Source organism: Vicugna pacos, chromosome 13, assembly GCF_048564905.1.
Source record: "Vicugna pacos chromosome 13, VicPac4, whole genome shotgun sequence".
NCBI lineage: Eukaryota > Metazoa > Chordata > Mammalia > Artiodactyla > Camelidae > Vicugna > Vicugna pacos.
The window spans coordinates 29,481,908-29,504,138 of NC_132999.1; the positions used below are offsets into that span (position 1 = coordinate 29,481,908).

The 22,231-nt window shown below is 36.0% G+C and overlaps 1 protein-coding gene and 1 long non-coding RNA gene across 11 annotated transcripts in view; one reads left to right on the forward strand and one right to left on the reverse strand.

Moving 5' to 3' along the window:
- The first annotated feature begins 1,901 nt into the window (after window positions 1–1,901).
- Window positions 1,902–22,231, forward strand: part of TUT4 (terminal uridylyl transferase 4) — a 132,622-nt gene continuing 112,292 nt past the window's right edge. For all 10 annotated transcript variants that reach the window (XM_072974435.1, XM_031684252.2, XM_015236156.3 and 7 more), the window contains exon 1: window positions 1,902–2,052. The gene's annotated coding sequence lies outside the window, so the exon portion shown is untranslated. The remainder of the gene's footprint in view (window positions 2,053–22,231) is intronic.
- On the reverse strand, window positions 2,501–2,976 carry LOC140700918 (uncharacterized). The gene is made up of 2 exons (XR_012079675.1): window positions 2,892–2,976; window positions 2,501–2,762 (listed from the first exon to the last, which is right to left on the reverse strand). It is a non-coding gene; the product is annotated as an uncharacterized lncRNA (long non-coding RNA).

Here is a 22,231-nt window from a genome sequence, read left to right on the forward strand (position 1 = left end):
TTTGTCTTGGTAACTAACTCAATGCTTTGTTCTTATTAAGTAATCAGGAAATTTTATTCAATTGAATTTGCTCCAAGGACAATGATATAATTCACTAAAGTGGACATGTTAGTATCATTTTAAAGGTCTCGTCAGGCTTTAAATTTGGGTCTTGCTTCTTCATACATCATCTCTGTGAAGCAGGTTTGTTGCCTTTAAAACCTTACAGATGAAGAAACTCAGGGGGTGAATTTGTCCAAAGTCACCTAGCTGATAAGTGCTGAAGCCAGGCACGGTTCTTTTGACTTGCAATCAATTACTCTATGCAGTATACCTGGGCCCTGTGGCATGAGACAGGTGGGGGTAAAATGCACTTATTCTCAGAGCTCGTTTTCTCATTTGTAAATGAGAGCGACAGCACTGACCTCACAGGATCATTATGCGAAATGGTGAAATATGTGAAGTCCCTATTTCAATGACTAGCACTTTGTGGGCAATGCATGGTACCTTCTCACCAAGCTTCAGATTCATATGGACATAAACAGATAAGAGGTATGCCATTCTGCGGTGTAGTGAGACTTAGATGAACTCCGCAGAAGGGAGACCCTTCTTAACCTTTTACAGGGCCCAGCCTCTGAGTCATATCATGAGAAGTTTTATAAGGCACTATCTTGTAAATACTTAAAATTTAACATCTTCCCTCATTCTCACTTCCACGCTTGTTACATCCTTTTCCTGCCTTAGCATTTGACAAATGCAAGACTGTAGTTGTGTGATTTGTTCAGCTTTGAGGTTTGAGGTTGGTTGAATAATCTCCAAGGCTGGGGTCTTAAACTAACCAAACCATTAAGTCCTCTTGGATCGTGCCTTTAAATAACTATGTGGAGGAACCTACGTAAAAAGCAAGAGGGGGAGGGGCCCATGCATGGTAGCTGATTTCAAACCCACGTGAAACTAAATAAATGATTTCTGAAGTCTTTTCCCGGGAAGCATGCTCTTGAGATTTCTCTGAGCTCCTGAACTCCTGAATTGGCTGCATTTTAAAATGAAAGAGATTCCAGCTTTGGTGGGCTGGTGGAAAACGAGAATAGGCGGGAGGGATGGCCCGGAGGCCTCCTCTGTCTTGCTACCCGCTAGTGTTCGGAAACCCACGCTTGCCGCCGAGGTTCCGCGGAGGTGCGGACCGGGGTGGGTCAGTGTGCCAGGACTGAGGGTGTACGTCCAAGGCCGGGCTTCCTTCCCTGGGGGAAACGGTTTTCCGGCCGTGTTCCCGCTTGGGTGCCTCCAGCTGAGAGGTCCACAGCCCAGGAACCAGACCTGAGGGGCGCGGCCGTTCCCGCGAACCCGGCCTCCTTAGGCACGCCGGCATTGTCGCGCCGGCTCCCCAGTGGGGCCCTGGCAGGGAGCTGAACCTCGTGACCCCTGCTCGGGGGCCCCGCCCCTCCCCGCGAGCCCGTGGTGACTTCGACCCTCCCCCAACGGTTGAGAGCCCCGCCCCCTCCTCGCGGGCTAACGAGCGTCCTCGCGCGCTCGCCCATTCCCTCAGCGTGAGTGTGAGTGTGTTATCTTCCCACCTCGGCCCCCTCCCCATTGTTTCTCAGCGCCACTACAAGCCCCCGAACGTTGCCCCTCCCCCACTGGTGTTTACTACCCCCTCCCCGGTTTAACCGGTGTCCAGGAGCCTAAGAACGAAGGAAGGGGGCATCCCTAAACTCTTCCCTTTGAGTCTCCTTTCCCGGGTTTCCTCCGCGTGTATCCCCTATCCCCACTCGAGTCAGAACTCCATACCGGGATCTGTCCCTCTCTCCCCTCCCCCCCATCTCCCGGCTTCCCTTCTCCGCGGCCCCCTCCTCTCAACGGGTCCTCCTCTTTCTCTCCCTCTTCCCCCTCCCCATCCCTTCCCCCCCACAATGCAGTTCGCGGCGCGGCGGACATGGCGGTGGAGTCCTGAGCTCGTCGTGTCCCGGCCTCCAGCGGCGGCGGCGGTGACGGCGGCAGCGGGAGGCGGAGGGGGAGCGGGAGCCACTGAGATGAGGAGGCGCCGCGCGCGCCTGTAGCTCGTGGGCCTCGCAGGTACGGAGGTTCTGGCCGCGGCGCAGCACCCAGCGCTGAGGGGGTGTGCTCGGGAAAGGCCGGGCGGCCCCCTGTTCGCTCTCCTCAGGTGTTGCGCTTCGCAGGTGTCGGGGGCCCGGCCCGAGCGCGTGTCAGCTGCCCACTTGGGGCCTGACACTTCTTTCTTTGCCGGAATGGGCTTCGGGTGTCCCAGGGGAAGGCAGAGATAAAGGAGGTAGGGGCGGCGGCCTGGGCGGCCTGAGGAGGGCATCGGGGCGCTTTGGGGCCGAACTTCAAGGAGAGGCTGGGTCTCTCGGCCCCGGTTCGAAACCTGTAGACCCAGGCGGTGGATTTTGAGTTAACGGGATAGGAGTGAGCATTCTCTGGGTACGATCCCCTGTCATGTGTGCCTTTTCTTTCACCCCTGCTTAAATACAGACGTACGTATATAAATAAACACACACGCATATAAAACATAATAAATATTTATTCCAGGCTCGTCCTAGTCGGGAGGAGAGAAGGCAGAGGTGTCTTAGGGTTTCGTTTCTTGCTCGCCCGCCTTCTCTCTCCCCCGCCCCCTGGTCGAATGGTGGTAATGAATGCTTTTGACGTGGGAAACTGTGAAATTCGTATTTGTAAACAGACAGCACTCGCCGAGTGTATTTTTCGCCTCCGCGAGAGGTTTCAGGTCCTTTTGGTATCCGGATTGCAAAAGAGTGAGATATTTAGACCTGAAAGAAGCACATCACCAGGATTTCTAGTAATACCTGAATGGGATGAATTACTGTTATTTTGACAACGTTGATTAAACATTTTCATTTCAGAAGATTACCAGATTTTTAACTGGATGAATTTTGTACCTTACGCGAGATCTTAGTTTCGTTATACCATGTTTCTTCGTTTTGATATATTTTTGATACAAAAGTAGTTCCTTACACGTTTGACGTTCTACTCCCTTTTGTGATCTCTTTAGTGTCCAGAAACGCAATTCGAATTGTGTATTGTTGGCATGCATTTAGTAATTAGCTGGAGTGGATCAGATTACCTTTTGTTTCCAAAGATCGCCCCCCCCCAAGTCTTGTAGTAGCGAAATGTGTAACACTTGGTGAAACAGAAGATATCCTGTTTCTGTTTTTAAGTAATGAGAACTATTAGCTAATAAAATTGGATAATTCCAACTGGATATGATAATTTAGAGAGAATGCCATACCAAGGTGGTGAATTGTGGGATGGTTTAAAAAAAAAGTTTTTTTTTTGTTGTTGTTGCTATCAGTCCCCATGTTCTGTGTATGAGAAAAATGTACGCTGAAATTTTCTTTAGGCTCACAATACTTGTATGTCTCCTTAGAAGTTGCTGCACTACATTGCATGCTAGGTACTGATTAGTCACAACTTGTAAAATTATGAAATATTGATTCATTTAGAAAACTGCCCAAGATAATTAATGAATTCATTAGTGTCCTGTAATCCTTTTGTAAACAAATTTTAAAGAGTGCTTTGGGGAAGATAAGAATTTAGTTGTGCTTTAAAAAGATAATATTTAATACAAACGAAAGTTGCTTTAAAAAAGAGCTCTTTTAGATAAATTTTCCTGCTGTTTGCAATTTTTCATTTGACTTGTGTGGAAAAAGAAAAAATAAAGCTTCCTTGAAATAATACAGAAGCGGAAGTGAAAGTTATTGACATTTAATGTTTTAAGTCTGCCAAATATCTAAATACGAAAAGGAAATTAAAGTCTTTTCATTGTCCTAGGTCAAGTTGTTAGAAATACAGATAAACTAACAAGATGTTACCATGCATATAAATTTAATTTGGTATTTTAAATCCTAAATCACACCTAGAATTACATTTATTTTTAGTTAATTTAGCTAAAACAGTATAGTGTCAAGATTATAATTTTAGACCTTTTTTAAAAAATTGAAGTGTAGTCACTTTACAGTGTGTCAGTTTCTGGTGTACAATATTTTGTTTCAGTCATACATGTTAGACTTTTTAAAATAAAAATTTATAATTATAATGATAAATATCTCTGATTAATGAAAAGCTGCTAAAAGAGAATTTTCATTAGTTCTGAATAGAATCATTTTAGTAAGAGTAAATAATTGAAAAGCTTTTTTTTGACCTCAAAGTTAACCTTGACATACATAATAAGCACCATTGAGTATGTTGTATTCTTTATAGTATGTCAAATCAGGATCTGTGGGTAGAGAAAGGTGTTTGAATTTATTTTCTGCGGAAAGTTTCTGGTTTCAGAGAAACTGTAAGCAAGATCTACCTGTAAATGCTGATGCCAGTAAGTTTTGTTTATCCTTAAAAAAAAAAAGACCATTTTTATATAAGGAAATTCAGTGAGGTGTGTAACTTTTAAAGTAAACTACAGATGCTTGAATTCATAATGTTATAAAATTCAGTTAATCATTACTGCAGATAGAAATGTGTTCTAAAAAAGAACAGTTTTAGAAGACCTGAAACAGGCAAGGGAAAGGGACACTGTAGCTGAAAGCAGGATACGTAGACTTTTTTCTTCTTAATATTAGGGGAATTAGGATTGTTTATACCGAACTAAGTGAATTAGAATTGTTTACACGAAACTGAATTTTAATTCTAGAATCCTAGATAATTGAGTAATTTTGGGGAAATGTTAAAAAACCAGCATAATGTCCCCAAATGTTTCTTGCAAATCCAAAAAGAAAAGTATATAAATGCAAAGATGAACACTTTAGATTTTTTTTCCCCTTAAGTGAGAGATTTTGTGATGTATTATGGATTCCAAATTGTTTTCAAATCACATTATCTCACTGGATGTCTGTAATTATCCTGTGAATTAAAGGGAGAGAGAAAAGGGAACTAACATTTATTTGAGTGCCTGTTCTGTTCCAGGCCTAGTGCTAAGCATGTTTATGTATTTTTGTCACTCGTTCAATGTAACAACCCTATGAAACCTGTTTCATAGATGAGGAAATCTCTGAGGTTAAGTAGTTCGCAGACAATCTTGGAGTTAGGAAGATTCAGAGCAGTTCCGTATGTTCTTCCTATTATAAATGCCATGTTGCTTCTCAGGTGTATCAAGTATTCTCCCAATTATATGGGAGAAACTGCCTGAGGTTGCTCATTTTTTCATCATTTAATCATTTACTTCATCAAACATTTGCATTTGTATTTTTTGCTAGACATTGCTAGCTTTTAGAGATACAAAATTATTGAGGACAATCTCTTGTTTCAGGGAACTCAATCTGCGTATAATATATTCAGATAAATTATACCACATAGACTGTGGGAGTTCAGAGGGAAGAAGCTGGCTCTTGAGGGGTGAATAGGAGTTTTCTAGGTGGAGAAGGAGACAGACCAGAGGCCATTACAAAGTAAAGGAATAACGTGTGTGAAGTTGTTATGGGGTAGGTGTTTAGAGATTGTGAGAAATTCAGTGTGGTAGGAATTGAGAATTTATGGATAGTGCAGTGAGAGAAATGGTTTGAAATAGCAGTCAGTTCGTGAAGATTATTGTATACGGTAAATGAAGGCGTTTGGATTTTTATCTTGTAAAGTGAGATCACCACGTGGGATAGTGGTTGAGCTGTAGTTAAAATTAGGTTTTCTGTCTTCCATTTTAGTATTTCTTTTTCCTTGGCTTCTCTACCAACAGATATAATTCCTGTTTTCAGTGGATAGTCAAGCCATCTTTTCTGTGCCACTCTCTTCTCTCCCTGCTTACTGTATTCCAGACTGGTTTTTTTGAGGCTCCTGTGACCCAAGTCTTACTAAGATTGCCTAATTTCTTAGATTCTTTTGAGATAAAAATACCTCTGGGAGAAATCACCTTGTTGTGGTTACTTAAGGTTTTTCACTCCTAGGCTTAGGTTAGTTGACTACTTTCTAGTTTACTGCTGGAAAGCAATAGGGTATTGGTGAGTGTGGACTGGAAAGCAGAAGAAACATTCATGCAAGCTTGGTATTCAATAGTAAAGATGAGCAGAGTCCTAATCTTTATACAAAGCAGTCTGTACTTTCAAAATATTCAGTATTTCAAAATATTAGGTAAGTCACACAGTAGTCTGGTAATTTTAAATGGGTATGTGATTTACAATGATAATAAGATAACTTACTACATAGGTACTGTGTTAATTTCTTTCTAAAGATCTTAGAAGTATTAACCCAGTCCTCAGAACAACTCTTTATATTATCATTTATAGGTGAGGACAGTAGGTGCAGAAGGATTAAGTACCTTGAATAAGATCTCACAGCAGTTTGCTCCCAAGCCAGGATTTGAACTCAGGGTGTGTGAATCTAGAGTCAGAGCTCTTAACCACTATACTGTGTTACACCTCAAGTTTAGGTTGTCAAAATTTAGTGTGCAAAGAGTTAAATTCAGTATAGTCACATAGGTTGTCAGAAATATTTTGTAACTGCATAAAACATGAATTATACATGATAATGAAATTTGATTGCATTTTATCAGTCATAAACTGTAGTTTAAATAATTTAATTATTATTAAAATTTATTGGTCATTAACTGTTTAAGCTCCATTCTTGTGCTGAGTGTTAGTTTAGATCAGTGGTATTCAAACTATGTTTGGGAACCTTTTGGGGTCTCTGAGTTACAACTGTTTTCATGGTAATATTAAGAAGATAGTTACCTTTCCCTCCCTCTACTTTTCTCATCTGAAATATAGAGTGATGGATACATGTGAAAACATTATCGCTTTGATGAAATGTGTAATAGTGTATTCTTTTTTCTTTTTCCTTGAGATATGATTTACAATACAGTAAAACTCACTCTTTTAAAGTATATGATTCAGTGTACATAAGGTTATGTAACCATCACTACTATCTAATTCCAGAACATTTTCATCTTCCCAAAAGAAACCCTTTCCTATTAACAATCACTGTGCACCACCCCCTCCAAGCTTTTGGCAAGCACTAACCTACTTTCTTTCTGTGAATTTGCCAATTCTGGACATTCGTCTAAATGGATATTTAATTTCCTTTTTTTTTTAATTAAAAAATAGTGGCAAGATACACACAACATAAAATTTACCATATAACGTGGCATTTTGTGCCTGGCTTCTTTCACTAAGCATGATATTTTTAAGATTCTGCCATGATGCATCATGTATTAGCACTTCACTCCTTTTTATGGCTAAATAATATTATATTCTATGGAATATAATCTATGGAAACACCACATTTTGTTTATCCATTCCTCATTTGATAGACATACAGGTTGTTTCCTACTTTTTGGCTGTTAGGAGTAATGTTGCTTTGAACATTCATGTAAAAGTTTTTGTGTGGATGTATGTTTTCATTTCTCTTGGATATACACCCAGGAGTGGAATTGCGGAGTATTTTGATACATTTATGTTTAACTTTATGGAGGATCTGCGAAACTATTTTCCCAAGAGGCTGCACCATTTTATATAGCAGTGTATGAGGGTTTTAATTTCTCCAAATCTCACCAACACTTGTTATTGTCCATCTTATAAATTATAGCCATCCTAGCTGGTGAAGTGGTGTCTCGTGGTTTTGATTTGTAATTTCCTAATGTCTAATGATGTTAAGCATCTCTTCATGTGTCAGTTGTCTATTTGTATGTCTTACTTGGAGAAATGTCTATTCAAATCCCATATTCATTAAAAAAAAGGGTTATTTGTCTTTTTATTGTTGAGTTGTAAGAGTTCTTTATATGTTCTGGATACTAGACCTTTATCAGTAAATGATATACAAAAATGTTTTCCCATTTTGTGGGTGGTCTTTTAATTTCCTTTTTTTAAAATTAAAAAATAGTGGCAAGATACACATAACATAAAATTTACCATTTTAAAGTGTATGTTCAGTGATATTAGGAGATTCACATGGTTGTGCAACCATCACCACTGTCCATCTCCAGAATTTTTTCATTTTTGCCAAACTAAGTCTGTGCCTGTTAAGCAGTAACTCCCCATTCTCTCCTCCCCTAAACCCTAGCAACCACCATTCTATTTTCTGTCCATGAATTTGCCTGCTCTGAGTAATTAGAATCATATTTGTCCTTTTGTGACTGGTTTATTTCAATTAGCAAAATGTCTTCATGATTCTTCTATGTTGTAGAATGTATCAGGATTTCTTTCCTTTTTAAGGCTGAATAATATTCTGCTGTATATATATAACATTTTGTCTATCCATTCATCTGTTGATAGACACTTTGGTTGCTTCTGACTTTTGGTTATTGTGAATAATACTGCTGTGGACATGGGAATAAAAATAGCTATTTGAGCCCCTGCTTTCAGTTCTTTGGATATATACCCAGAAGTGGAATTGCTGGATCATGTAGTAAATCTGTGTTTAATTTTTTGAGGAGCTGCCATTTTGTTCTTTTCATTTTCTTGAGTATGTTCTTCAAGCACCCAAGTTTTAAATCTTGATAAAGTCCAGGGGGGAGGCTACAGCTTAGTGGAAGAGTGTGTGCTTAGCATGCACGAGGTCCTGGATTCAATCCCCAGTACCTCCATTAAAAAAATTAATCAAATTATCTCCCCCCCTTAAAAAAACAGAAAAAATTTTTTGATAAAGTCTGATTTATCTATTTTTTTCTTGTGTGTTGGGAGTTATATCTAAGAAATTATGGCCAAAATCATAAAGATATACACTTGTGTTTTAACAGTTTTATAGTTTTAGCATTTAAATTTAGGTCTTTGATCCATTTTGAGTTAATTTTTGTATGTGGTCAAGTAGAGGTCCAACTTTATTCTTTTGCATGAGTCTTTCCAGTTGTCCCAGCATGATTTATTGACAAGACTATCCTTTCCTTTGTTGAATGGTCTTGGCATCCTTGTTGAAAAATCAGTTGACCATCAATGTCTTTGTTTATTTGTGGGTTCTCAATTGATTCTGGATTCTCCATTGATCCGTTTGTCTATCCTTATGCCAGTGCCACCTAGTCTTGATTATTGTAGCTTTGTAGAAGTTTTTAAAATTGGGAAGTTGAAGTTGTGTGTTCTCCAACTTTTCTTTTTCAAGATTATTTTGGCTATTCTTAGTCCCTTGCATTTCCATGTAAATTTTAGAATCAGCTTGTCAATTTCTGAAGAAAATCTTACACTACTTTTGTTAAATTTATGGTATTTTTTCTTTTTGATGAGATTATAGATGGAATTGTTTTCTTCACTTTTGGATTGTTCATTGCTAGTGTATAGAAATACAACTGTTATTGATCTTGGATAGCAACCTTGCTGGACTTACTTATTAGTTGTATTAGTTTTGTGTGTGTGTGTGTGTGTGTGTGTGTGTTAGGACTTTCTATATATAAGATTATGTCATCTGCAGTGAGATAGTTTTACTTCCTCCTTTTCAATCTGAAAGACTTTTATTTCTTTTTAGTTTTTGCCTAATTGCCCTGGCTAGTACAGTGATGAATAGAATTGAAGACAACAGACATCCTTGTCTTATTTCTGCTCTTGGAGGAGAAAACATTTAATCTTTCACCATAAAGTATGATGTCACATGTGGGTGTTTCGTCAGGTTGAGGAAGTTTCTTTCAATTCCTAGTTTGTTGAGTGTTAGATTTTATCATTTTTTTATTTGTGTCAACCGAGATGACTGTATGATTTTTGCCCTTTATTCTGTTAATATGGTATATTACATTGATTGATTTTTATATGTTGAACCAACCTTGCATTCCAGGGGTAATTACCACTTGGTCCTGGTGTATAATCCTTTTGTTGCTGTATTCGGTTTGCTAGTATTTTATTGAGGATTTCTACATCTATATTCATGAGAGACATTGGTGTATATTTTTCTTGTAATGCCTTTGGCTTTGGCATTAGGGTAATATTGGCCTGATAGAATGAGTTAATAGAGTATTCTTATATATGAAAAAATTCTCAATTTTAGTGTCTAATGATGTTGGTATCAATAGCTATCACGCACAAAAACAAAAGTTCTTTGGATCTTTGGTAATTTTTAAGAATATCAATGCACCCTGAGGTCAAAAAGTCTGAGAGCTGCTGGTTTAGGCTAAGGACATATCCTGGTGTCCAAGCATTGAACTAAAAACTGAAACTCTTGTGTCTTGTAATAAACCAGTCCCATTTGTGTCATTTTAGGCAAGTCATACACTCAGAGTACCTCATTAATATATTAAAGTGGAAGCACTGCAAGACGTGTTAACTTTACAAATGTGTAAAGATAAAATGAATGAGCATACTAGACATATATTAGCTGATGCTGTATCCTTAAAACAAATTTTTAAACTGAAAAATTTGTTAAGAGCTCCGAGACTTTTTGTAGGAACTTATGGTATTGTATGACAGTGTCTTTTGAATTCTGTCATGTAGGTAAAACATCATTAGTTTGCATTTGCAACTTGTATTTAAGCTTTCTGTGATAATACCAGTTTTAAACCAGGGATTTTTAATATATGAGAGTTACACTTCCTTAGAAAGGTATTTCAATAATTACTTTGCATAGCTTTATAAACGACTCACAGCTAGCCTCTCCCTCCCCTAATTCTTGCATTCCTCTTTCTGCTGGGTGTGTATTCTATTTCTCACATATGTTGGAACAAAAAAGATTGAGAACTATTATTCCAAATCCTGTGAGGGATGTAGCTTTCCCCACCTCACACCTGCTTCTTCAAAGCCAGGAAATAAGACCCATATTTTTCTATGTAATGTCTGTTTATTCTTCTGTCCTACCTAAAATTCCTCTTCTTTTATGACTGGTGCCTTGCTGGCTTTTTCTTACCTTCTGTCATTTCAATCTAGGAACCGCTATGTCACTCCCCTATATTCACTGATACTGTGATATAATTCTTCACATCATGTCAGGCAGTTGGAAGCATAGCATTGAATGTTACCTAACATCTCAACTTTATTTTTCCTTAATTTCTGTATTTCTGTGGTCTTTGACTCTACTTTCCTTGATGCTTCTATTCATATGGTTCAAAAATGATTCTATTTCTGACCATATCTCCTTAATACCTATATGTGCATCTTTCTCATTTCTTTAGATTTCTCATCTATCCCTAATCTCTCTGTATATAGCCTCTTTTAAGCTTTATCCGTCCTCCCGTCCCTTACCCTATTGAAATATTCTGTCAATCCCCTACCCAGTATGAAATTGTATAAACTAGTAAAGTGGCATTTTATATATGTAGTTAGATCTTTTTAACACAGCTTGGCAGTATTTTGGTCAGAGTTCTTTCCTGTTTCTCACATTTAGTATTGTTTCACCCCTGTCTTAAGCCCTCTACTGCCCTCTGCTTTTCACATTCAGTGCTGGCCTTCTGTTTTATAGAACAGTGTTACAAAACTTCTGTTCCTCACATTATCTTTCAGATACTGATAGGTGGTCAAATAAATCTTTAGTCAAATAAATCTGGGAAATGTTGCAAATTGGATCTTTCTCTTAGAGATTTACAGTGCTTATTAGCATGTTGAAGAATCTGAAAGGTCCTTCTGGAAAGAAACCTGTTTGACTTTAACACAGCCTCTCCCTCTCCCTATCAAAATTGCTTGTGATAGGACCAAGTAACCTCCTGATACTACTTACTATTATTGATAATTACTCTTATTTACTTTAATGACTTATCTTCTTTTCCTCTATATTCTGTCTTCCTGTTCTACAGAAGTTAACCTAAAACAGAAATTGTACCACTGTTATAATTTATGTCTTCTCTTTGCTAAAGTCTGAACTCAACTTGGTATGAAAATGTGTGTACCAACTTACATTCCCAGTTCATCTTCTGTATTCATCATTATGCATGCTATTTTATGGTCCTAAAAAACTTGTCAAAGTTTTATAAACAAATTTTGTCTAGTAAGTACAAATCTTATCTTTTTCCTTCTTACTCCCTCTCCCAAGTGGGAAATTCTTTCTCAGCTCAGCTATTATCTCCATGATGATAGCTTTTTCTTAGGCTTTCTTCATGATTTCCTTAGCATGTTTTACATAATATTGGCATTATTTGTTTACATGACTATCTCCTCTTTTATATCTGAGCCTGTTTATTTTTGTATCCCCAGCTTTTAACTGAGCACCTTATATGTGAATATTGACAATTAATCTTTGTTAAAACTAATTATAGATTTACATTTTTTTACCTGAACAAATGAAGGCCCAGCTACATAATTAGCAGGGCCTGGTGCAAAGTAAAAATTCAGAGTCCCTTGTTCAAAAAGTAGGAAAAAAGTGTGGTTACAATTGCTAAAACAAACTTTTTTTCTTCCTTTTATAATCTTTCTCTCATGTTGTGTTTATTTTTTAATATCACTCTAAATAAAGGAAAGTTGAAATTGTTAAATTATTAAGCATGAATTTTACTGTTCATGTTTATATTGTGTAATGCCAGTTTTAAATGCAAACATATGATTATTTAATTCTTATGTTTCATAGCTTGGAGAGATATATATATATATATGTATATATATATATATATATATATATATATTCATTCTTACTGGAACAGGGAAAACACTTCACAAAACTTAGCTGTTTTTATTTCACTTCTTATACTGGCACATTCTACCAACAGTCTCTACCTTTGACTTGGCAGGACTGAAAGGAAAAGGAACTGTGACTTGCTTTTCTTTCCCTTACGTTCTGTGTTGTCACTTTTAGAATAAGTGTACAGAGGAGTAACATGAGTAGGAAGAGATTTGATAGTTTTTTTTTGACATTCGTATTTCTAAGAATACCATTGCCTTTCTTCTGTGTTTGAACAAGTTATTGTTTAAACAGAAAATGGCTTCTTGGACTGTTAGTACCCCTGCTTACCTAGTTGTAGACAACATGCTTACTTTATATTCACTTAGAGTCTTGCTGAACTCTCCATCCATCATAGCTCCACGGATATTCTGTGTTCATGGGGCATCACCATCCCAAGTAGAAAGGAATGGCATTTTGCATGTACCTCTGCTCATGTCAGTGTTCCATTGTCCCATCAGACTTGATTACAAAACATGAATTGAAAGATAAAGTTATTAAGAATTTCAGGTTGGTGACAGGAGAGCTTTAACCCAAGTATAAAGTCTTCCTGAGCATGGAGCCTGTGTGACTGCACAGATCACATGTCCGTGAAATCAGCCTTGAACAAAAGGATTGGAGGGAAATAGTAACATGTATCAAGACACAGAGACACATATGTCACTTTGTACTAATGTGATAAGCATTGTTACTACTTTATTTTAAGGCATTCTGAAGGTTATGTTGCTTATTACTTTGAACTTTGGTGCAACCATGTGGCTTTTTATTGGCAAATGAAATACCAGCATAGGTGACTGGTACTATTCCTTTTCCCTCTGTTTTGCTAATAGTAGGAGGTAACATAGGATTAAAGCAGCTTGGAATGCTGAGCAAATGCATGAAGGATAGCTGCCTTAGAGAGTCACCTTAATTCATGGACAATTTTGCATGAGTTGTCAAATCAATTTATGTTGTGATAAATATTGAGTTATTGGGGTTATTACTGCAGCATAACCTGGCCTATTCTGAGTGATACAGTTTGTGAAATTTCAAAATGAGTGTGGTGTTAGAAGCACAAGCCTTTTAGGACCAGCACAGTTACATATGGCAATTTTTGGACCTATGGGACATACTGGTTTCCCCAGCAAAGAAGTAAACCCTCTTGAAAAAGTGTTAGATATATTATCATAAATAAATATCCAAGAGCTGCTTGATACTGGTAGAATCAGGGACTCTCTGGTGTATCTTGCATCAAAGAACTCTTCACATAGATAGAGCTAGTTCTGGATTACTTGTTTATGGAGGAAAGTGTGGCTTGGGAATTTGGGAATCCAGATAATATCCATATCTCATTAGGAAAAAAGCAAAAAACAGTTGGCAATCTCAGACTGTTTTAATCAATAAATTGTGGAAAGAAGCACAACTTAAACTTTTTTGATCATTGCTGATAAAGATTCTAATATGTAATAAAGTGACCAAAAAGGCTTACCAGATGAATGAAGAAGGAAAAGGCTTGAATAATCCAGAAAACCTAGATAATTGGGCTTTAGATGAGTATCTAGGTAATTTAGTTTGGAAACCCATTTATTTACAAAACTGGCATTCAGAGAAGGGGGCACAGTTCCACTTGCCTTTGATCATAAAAATTCTGTCAGTTGATTTACTCATATGAAAAGTTATGTTTTTTTAAACTTTTAATTATTTTAAAGAGTTATTATTTAAAATTTGAGGTTCATGATATTTTATATAAGCTTAATGCAATTAGTTTGATTAATTTTGAGTTAAAATTTTTTTATTGTGGTAAAATACACATTTTTAAGTGTACAATTCAGTGACATTTAGTACATTCACAGTGTAACCATCACGATTGTCTATTTCCAGAACTTTTTTTGTCATTCCCAAATTGAAACTCTGCACTTTTAAAGCAATGACTCCATTTACCCTCTCTCCATAGCCCCTGATAACGTCTTTTCTGCTTTCTGTCCTTATGAATTTATTAATTCTCAGTATCTTATATAATTGGAATCATACAGTATCTGTCCTGTTGTGAGTGACTTATTTCGTTTAGCATGATGTCCTCATGGTTCATGTTGTAGCATGTGCCAGAATTTCCTTCTTTTAAATGGCTGAGTAATATTCCATTGTATGTATATACCACATACTGTTTATCCATTCATCTATTGATAAACGCTTGAGAGTTGCTTCTACCTTTTGGCTGTTGTGAATAATGTAGCTGTGAGCCTGGTGTACAAATACCTGTTTGAGTCCCTACTTTCAATTCTTTTGGACATATGCCTAGGAATAAAATTGCTAGATCATATGGCAATTCCATGTTTAACTTTTTGAGGAACTGCCAAACTATTTTCTGCATTGGTTGCATCATTTTATTCTCACCAGCACTTGTAGGAGAATTCCAGTCTCTACACATCCTCACCAGTGTTTGTTATTTTCTACTTTTTTGATAATCTTAGTGGGTAAGAAGTGGTATCTTACTTGCATTTTTCTAGTGATTAATAATGTTGAGCATTTTTTCATGTACTTGTTACCATTTGTTTATCTCTGGAGAAATATTCAAGTCTTTAGCCGATTTAAGTGGGTTTTGTCTTTTTTTTTTTGTTGAGTTGTAGGAATCCTTTTTATAGTCTGGATTCTAGACCCTTATTAGGTAGATGATTTGCAAATATTTTTCCCATTCTGTTGGTTGTCTTTTCACTTTTTAATAGTGTCCTTGCTGAACAGAAGTTTTATTTTTTTTAATTGGGATATAATTTACAGATAACATTATATTAGTTTCAGGTGTACAACATGATTCAGTATTTTTATATGTTGTAAAGTGATCACCACAGTAAGTCTAGTTAGCATCCATCACCACACATAGTTACAATTTTTTTTCTTGTGATGAGAACTTTGAAGATTTACTCTCTTAGCAACTTTTAAACATACAATACAGTACTGTTAACTGCAGTCATCATAGTGTACAGTATATTCTCAGGACTTATTTACTTAATAACTGAAAATTTGTACCTTTTGACCACTTTAACTCATTTCACTAACTCTCTACCCACCATCTCCCCGCCTCTGGCAACCAGCTTGTCCTCTGTATCTATGAGTTTATTTTGTTTGTTTATTTGTTTTTAGATTCTTTATATAAGAGAGATCATACGGTATTTGTCTTTTTGTCTGTCTGACTTACTTTACTTAGCATAATGCCCTTAGGGTCCATTAATTTTGTTGCACATGGCAAGATTTTCTTTTTTTATAACTGAAGAGTATTCCATTATTTATACACCGCCCCGCCCCCTATTTTCTTTATACATTCATCGACTGATGACACTTACGTTGCTTCCATGTCTTGGAAATAATGCTGCAATGAATATGGAGGTGCAGATATCTTTTCAAGTTAGTATTTTTATTTCCTTCAGACACATAGCTGTAAGTAGAATTGCTATATCATGTGGTAGTCCTATTTTTATTTTTTTGAGAAACCTCCATACTGTTTTCCATAGTGGCTATACCAATTTACATTCCCACCAACCGTGCACAAGGGTTCCCTTTTCTCTACATCCTTGCCCTTACCAATACTTGCTATTTCTTGTTTTTTTGATAATAACCATTCTGACAGGTGTGAGGTGATACCTTATTGGAGTTTTGATTTGCATTTCCATGATGATTAGTGATGTTAAGCACATTTTGGTGTGTCTGTTGGCTATCTGTATGTCTTTTTTGGAAAAATATCTATTCAGATTCTCTGCCCATTTTTTAATCTGATTGTTTTTGTTAACTTGTATGAAATTTTTGTATATTTTGGATATTAACTCCTTATCAAATATATGATTTGTAAATATTTTCTTCCCTTCAGTAGGTTGCCTTTTCATTTTGTTGATGGTTTTCTTTGTTGTGCAGAAGCTTTTTAGTTTGGTATAGTCCCACTTGTTTATTTTTGCTTTTGTTGCCTTTGCTTTTAGTATCAAATCCAAAAAATTATTGCCAACATGGATGTCAAGGATGAAATTTTAAATTTTGATGAAGTTTAATTTATCTGTTTTTTTCTTTTGTTGTCTGTGCTTTTGATGTCATATGTAAGAAACTATTCCCAAATCCAAGGGCATAAAGATTTATAGTTTTTGTGTGGTGTGTGTTTGTGTGTGTTTAGTTTAGAGTATAAGGTATAGTTTTAGTATAGTTGTTAAATTTAGGTCTTTGTTCTTTTGTTTTTGTTTTTATCCTTTCATTGTTTATTTCTGAAGATAAAAGTGTACATATTCTCTTCTTCCTTATAAAAAATTAGCTTACTACACACACCTTCGTACTTAAAAGTATATCTTCATTGTCATTCCATAACTGCATAGAGATTTCCTCATTCTATTTTACAGCTGCATGGTAATATATCTTTTTGTTTTATGATAGTTTTTTCTACAGATTTTCAAACGGCCATTTGGGTTTTTTCCTGTCTGCTGCTTTTACAATTAGTGTCTTGTCTTATTTGATCCATTTTGATTTAATTTTTGTGACTGGTTGTAAGGTCAGGGTCCAGCTTCATTCTCTGAAATGTATATGTTCAGTTTTCCAGCACCATTTGTTTAAAATACTGTTCTTTCCCCCATTTAATACTCTTAGCACTGTTGTCAAATCAGCTGACCATATTATGTGAGGGTTTATTTATGGGCTCTGTGTTCTGTTCCATTGAATTATGTCTTTCCTTATGCTATTACCATACTGTTTTGGTTATTGTAGCTTTGTGTAGTAGGTTTTGAGCTAAGAAAGCATGACTCTTCCAACCTAGTTTTTCTTTTTCTAGATTGTTTTGGCTATTTAGAGTCCTTTGAAATTCCATATGAATTTTAGGTTTTTTGTTTGTTTGTTTGTTTTGCAAAAAAATGCCATTGGGATTTTGGTAGTGATTGCATTGAATCTGTCAATCACTTTGGGTAGTATTGGCATTTAACAGTATTGTTAACAATATAAGTCATTGGCAGGAACTTAAGTGAAGGAAACAAATGAGTGAGTGCATAGTGGGCTGCAGTTTATGAATTCTGCTGAGTGTCCAGCTTTTGGCAGCTCTGGGAAAGAGACTAAGCAGTTGTATTAATAACAGCTATATTAATTAACTGGTGTATTGATAACATTAAGTAAGGGGTGGAGTACTTAATTCTTGTAAGTGAATGATAAACACTTTAGAAAGTGTATCTTCCAGTGTTCTATTCCCTTGGGGATGTAAGTCACATGAGCTTAAAATACTTAACTGATTCCTGTCCTTAGTTACCCATGGGCAGTGATCAGGGTCTGAAAGTGAAACAGCAAGAAAAGTAAGCAGGGAATGTAGACTGGAAGGAATCCACGAACATGGGATGTCGCTGCATTTATTTGTTTAATTTATTTCTGTAATGTTTTGTAGTTTTCAGTGTACAATTTTTTTTGCCTCCTTGGTTAAATTTATTCTTAAGTATTCTTTTTTATGCTATTGTAAGTGGAATTTTTCTTAATTTCCTTTATGGATTGTTCATTGCTAAGGTGTAGAAATAGATCTGATCTTTGTGTATTGATTCTGCATTCTACAACTTGCTTAATTTGTTTATTAGCTCTATTTTGTGTGTGTGTGCATTCTTAAGAGTTTTCTTAAATTTAAAATCATGTCATCTGCAAACAGAGATAATTTTACTTCTTTTCCAATTTGGATGCCTTTTATTATTTTTTTACTTGCCTAATTGCTCTGGCTAGAACTTCTAGTACTGTATTAAATAGAAGTGGCAAAACAGACATCCTTATCTTCTTCTGGATCTCAGAGGAAATTTTTTAAAGTCTTGCACTATTGAGTATAATGATAGGTGTATACTGTTTTTGTTTTTTGTGGATGGCCTTTATCATATTGAGAAAGTTCCTTTCTAGTACTAGTTTATTGAATGTTTTTAATCATGAAAAGGTGCTGGCTTTTGTCAAATGCTGTTTTCTGCATCAGTTGAGGTGATCATGTGTTATTCTTTTCTTTCAGTCTATAATAAGGTGGTGTATCACATTGATTGTCCTATGTTGAATCACCTTTACATTCTGAAGATAAATCTCACTTGATCATGCTGTATAACCCTTTAAATATGCTGCTGAATGTGATTTGCTAGTACTTTGTTGATGATTTTTTTGTACATATTTTCATAGTATTAAGTTAATGCTGGCCTCATAGGAAGTGTTTCCTCCTTTTAAGTTTTTCAGAAGTATATGAGAAGGGTTGGTGTTAATTCTTTACATACTGAGTAGACTTCACCAGTGCAGCCTTTTGATTCTGGGCTTTCTTATTCAGAGATTTTTGATTACTGATTTAACCTAATTACATGTTATAGGTGTATTCAGATTTTCTATTTGTTCGTGACTCAGTTTTGGTCATTTGTGTGTGTGAAGGAATTTGTTCATTCCATCTGGGTTATCCAATTTGTTGACATACAGTTGTTCATAGTATTCTTTTATAATCCTTATTTTTAAAAATCCTTTTATCTCCATTAAAAAATTATAGTAAAATAATAGATTATTTTCATTTGTCTCAAGGTAGCTTCTAATTTCCCTTGTGATTTGACCCATTGGTTGTTTGAATGCATTGTTTAATTTTCATATATTTGTGAATTTTCCAGTTTTTTTCCTGTTATTGATTTGATTTCTTTTTTATTTTTATAATGTTTATAATTCTATATTTATTTTATTATTTTATATTTTTTTATTGAGTTATAGTCACTTTACAATGTGTCAATTTCCAGTGTAGAGCACAAATTTTCAGTTATATGTGAATGTACATATATTCATTGTCACATTCTTTTTCACTGTGAGCTGCCACAAGATCTTGTATATATTTCCCTGTGCTATACAGTATAATCTTGTTTATCTATTCTACATGTGCCTGTCAGTATCTACAAATTTCAAACTCCCAGTCTGTCCCTTCCCACCCTCTGCCCCCTTGGCAAACACAAGTTTATGTTCTATGTCTGTGAGTCTTTTTCTGTTTTGTATTTATGTTCTTTTTTTTTTTTTTAAGATTCCACATATGAGCAATTTCATATGGTATTTTTCTTTCTCTTTCTGGCTTACTTCACTTAGAATGACATTCTCCAAGAACATCCATGTTGCTGTTATGTTGGTGTTTTTTATGTCTGAATAGTATTCCATTGTATAAATATACCACATCTTCTTTATCCAGTCATCTGTTGATGGATATTTAGGCTGTTTCCATGTCTTAGCTATTGTAAATAGTGCTGCTATGAACATTGGGGTGCAGGTGTCTTTTTGAAGTAGGGTTCCTTCTGGATATATGCCCAGGAGTGGGATTCCTGGGTCACATGGTAAGTCTATTCCTAGTTTTTTGAGGAATCTCCATTCTGTTTTCCACAGTGGCTGCATCAAACTGCATTCCCACCAGCAGTGTAGGAGGGTTCCCTTTTCTCCACAGCCTCTCCAGCATTTGTCATTCGTGGACTTTTGAATGATGGTGTTCCTGACTGGTGTGAGGTGATACCTCATTGTAGTTTTGATTTGCATTTCTCTGATAGTGATATTGAGCATTTTTTCATACGCCTATTGATCATTTGTATGTCTTCCTTGGAGAATTGCTTGTTTAGGTCTTCTGCCCATTTTTGGATTGGGTTGTTTTTTTCTTATTAAGTCGTATGAGCTGCTTATATATTCTGGAGATCAAGCCTTTGTCAGTTTCATCTTTTCAAAAATTTTCTCCCATTCCATAGGTGGTTGTTTTGTTTTGCTAATGGTTTCCTTTGCTGTGCAGAAGCTTGTAAGTTTAATTAGGTTTCATTTGTTTATTCTTGCTTTTATTTCTATTGCTTAGGTAGACTGCCCTAGGAGAACATTTCTGAGATGTATGTGAGATAATGCTTTGCCTATGTTTTCTTCTAGGAGGTTTATTATATCTTGTCTTATATTTAAGTCTTTGATCCATTTTGAGTTTATTTTTGTGTATGGTGTGAGGGAGTGCTCTAGCTTCATTGATTTACATGCTGCTGTCCAGTTTTCCCATTACCATTTGCTGAAGAGACTGTATTTATTCCATTGTAAGTTCTTGCCTCCTTTGTTGAAGATTAGTTGACCAAAAGTTTGTGGGTTCATTTTTGGGCTCTCTGTTCTGTTACATTGTTCCACATGTCTGTTTTTGTACCAATACCATGCTGTTTTGTGATTTGATTTCTAATTTAAGTCTATTATGATAAGAAAAGATACCTTGTATGATTTCATTCTTTTAAAATTTATTGACTTGTTGTGGCCTAACAAAATAGTCTATCTGTCCTTGAAAATGTTCCATGTGTACTTGAGAAGAGTATGTATTCTGCTGATGCTGTGTTGAGTCTTCTGAATATATATTAGGTGTAGACGTTGGTGAATAGTGTTATTCAAGTCCTTTGTTCCCTTATTGGTTTTCTGTCTGGTTGCTCTAACTATTATTGAAAGAAGGGAATTGAAGTTTTCAACTATTATTGTAGAACTGTCTATTTCTCTTTTCAGTTCTGTTAATTTTTGCTTCATATTTTTGGGGCTCAGTTATTAGGTGGATATATGTTTATAATTGTTACATTTTCTTGCTGTACTGAACTTTTTATCAGTATATAACATCCTTCTTTGTCTCTTGTAACCATTTTTTACGAGACTATTTAGTTGACAGTGTTCTTCATTCAGGGCTTAAAAGTTGTCATCCCATTGTCTTCAGGCCTCATGGTTTCTGATGGGAAATCAGCTGCTGATTTTATCATGGGTCCTTTGTGTGTGGGAATTCACTTCTTTCTTGCTGCTTTCAAAATTTTCTCTTTGTCTTTGATTTTTAACAATTTGACAGGAATCATATGAGTTTGTTTAGCTTGGAGTTCACTGAGCTTCTTGGTTGTGTGTAATTGTGTTCTTCATCAGGTTTGGGAAGCTTTTGGCTATAATTTTTTCCAAGTATTTTTTCTTTCCCCTTTTCTCTTTTCCTACTGGGATTCCTATCATGCATGTGTTTGTATGCATGATAGAGAAGAAAGCAAATAAGGAATTCAGAAAACAAATAATACAGGTAGCAGAAAAAATTTCAGGAAAACTATTAGTGTTTTCAGAAATAGGAGATAATAACTGTGAGACAAGAACAGAGTGCTGTGAAAAGGAATAATCAGAGAATTAGAGAGTTCTTAGAAGTGAACATACAGTAGGTTCCCTCCATGCCTCCCTCTCCAAATATAGAAGGGTTGGAAGATAAAGCTGAGGAAATTAACTCAGGAAGGACAACAGAGAGATGGGAAATGGAGAGAAAAGATGAGATAATTGGAGGAGGATCAATGTAGAAGGCCTGAAGTTCAACTAATGAGAGCTCTAGAAAAGGAACAAGAAGATGAAAGGGTGGAACTTACAGAAGACATAACACAGGAAAAAAATTTCCAAAAGTGAAGGACTTGAGTTAGAGATTAAAAGAACCAGCTGAATACCCACCAAGATGAATGAAGAAATATCTGCACCAGGGATTATCACCTGTACGTTACAGAACATTGAGGAAAGAGAATATCCTAAAAGTTTTGATAAAAAAAAACTATTCAGTAAAAAAGATGGAGAATAAGAATGACATAATTTTCTCAGTAGTAACACTAGAAACTAGAAATTATTGAAACAGTAACTGTAAGATTTAGTGAGTGATTTTTTCCAAACTGGAATTTTAAACATAGTCAAACAAAATATGAAGATAGAATGAAAACATTTCAAATACGAAAAGTTTTATAAAACTTACTCCTTATTGAAGCTTAATGGGGCCTAA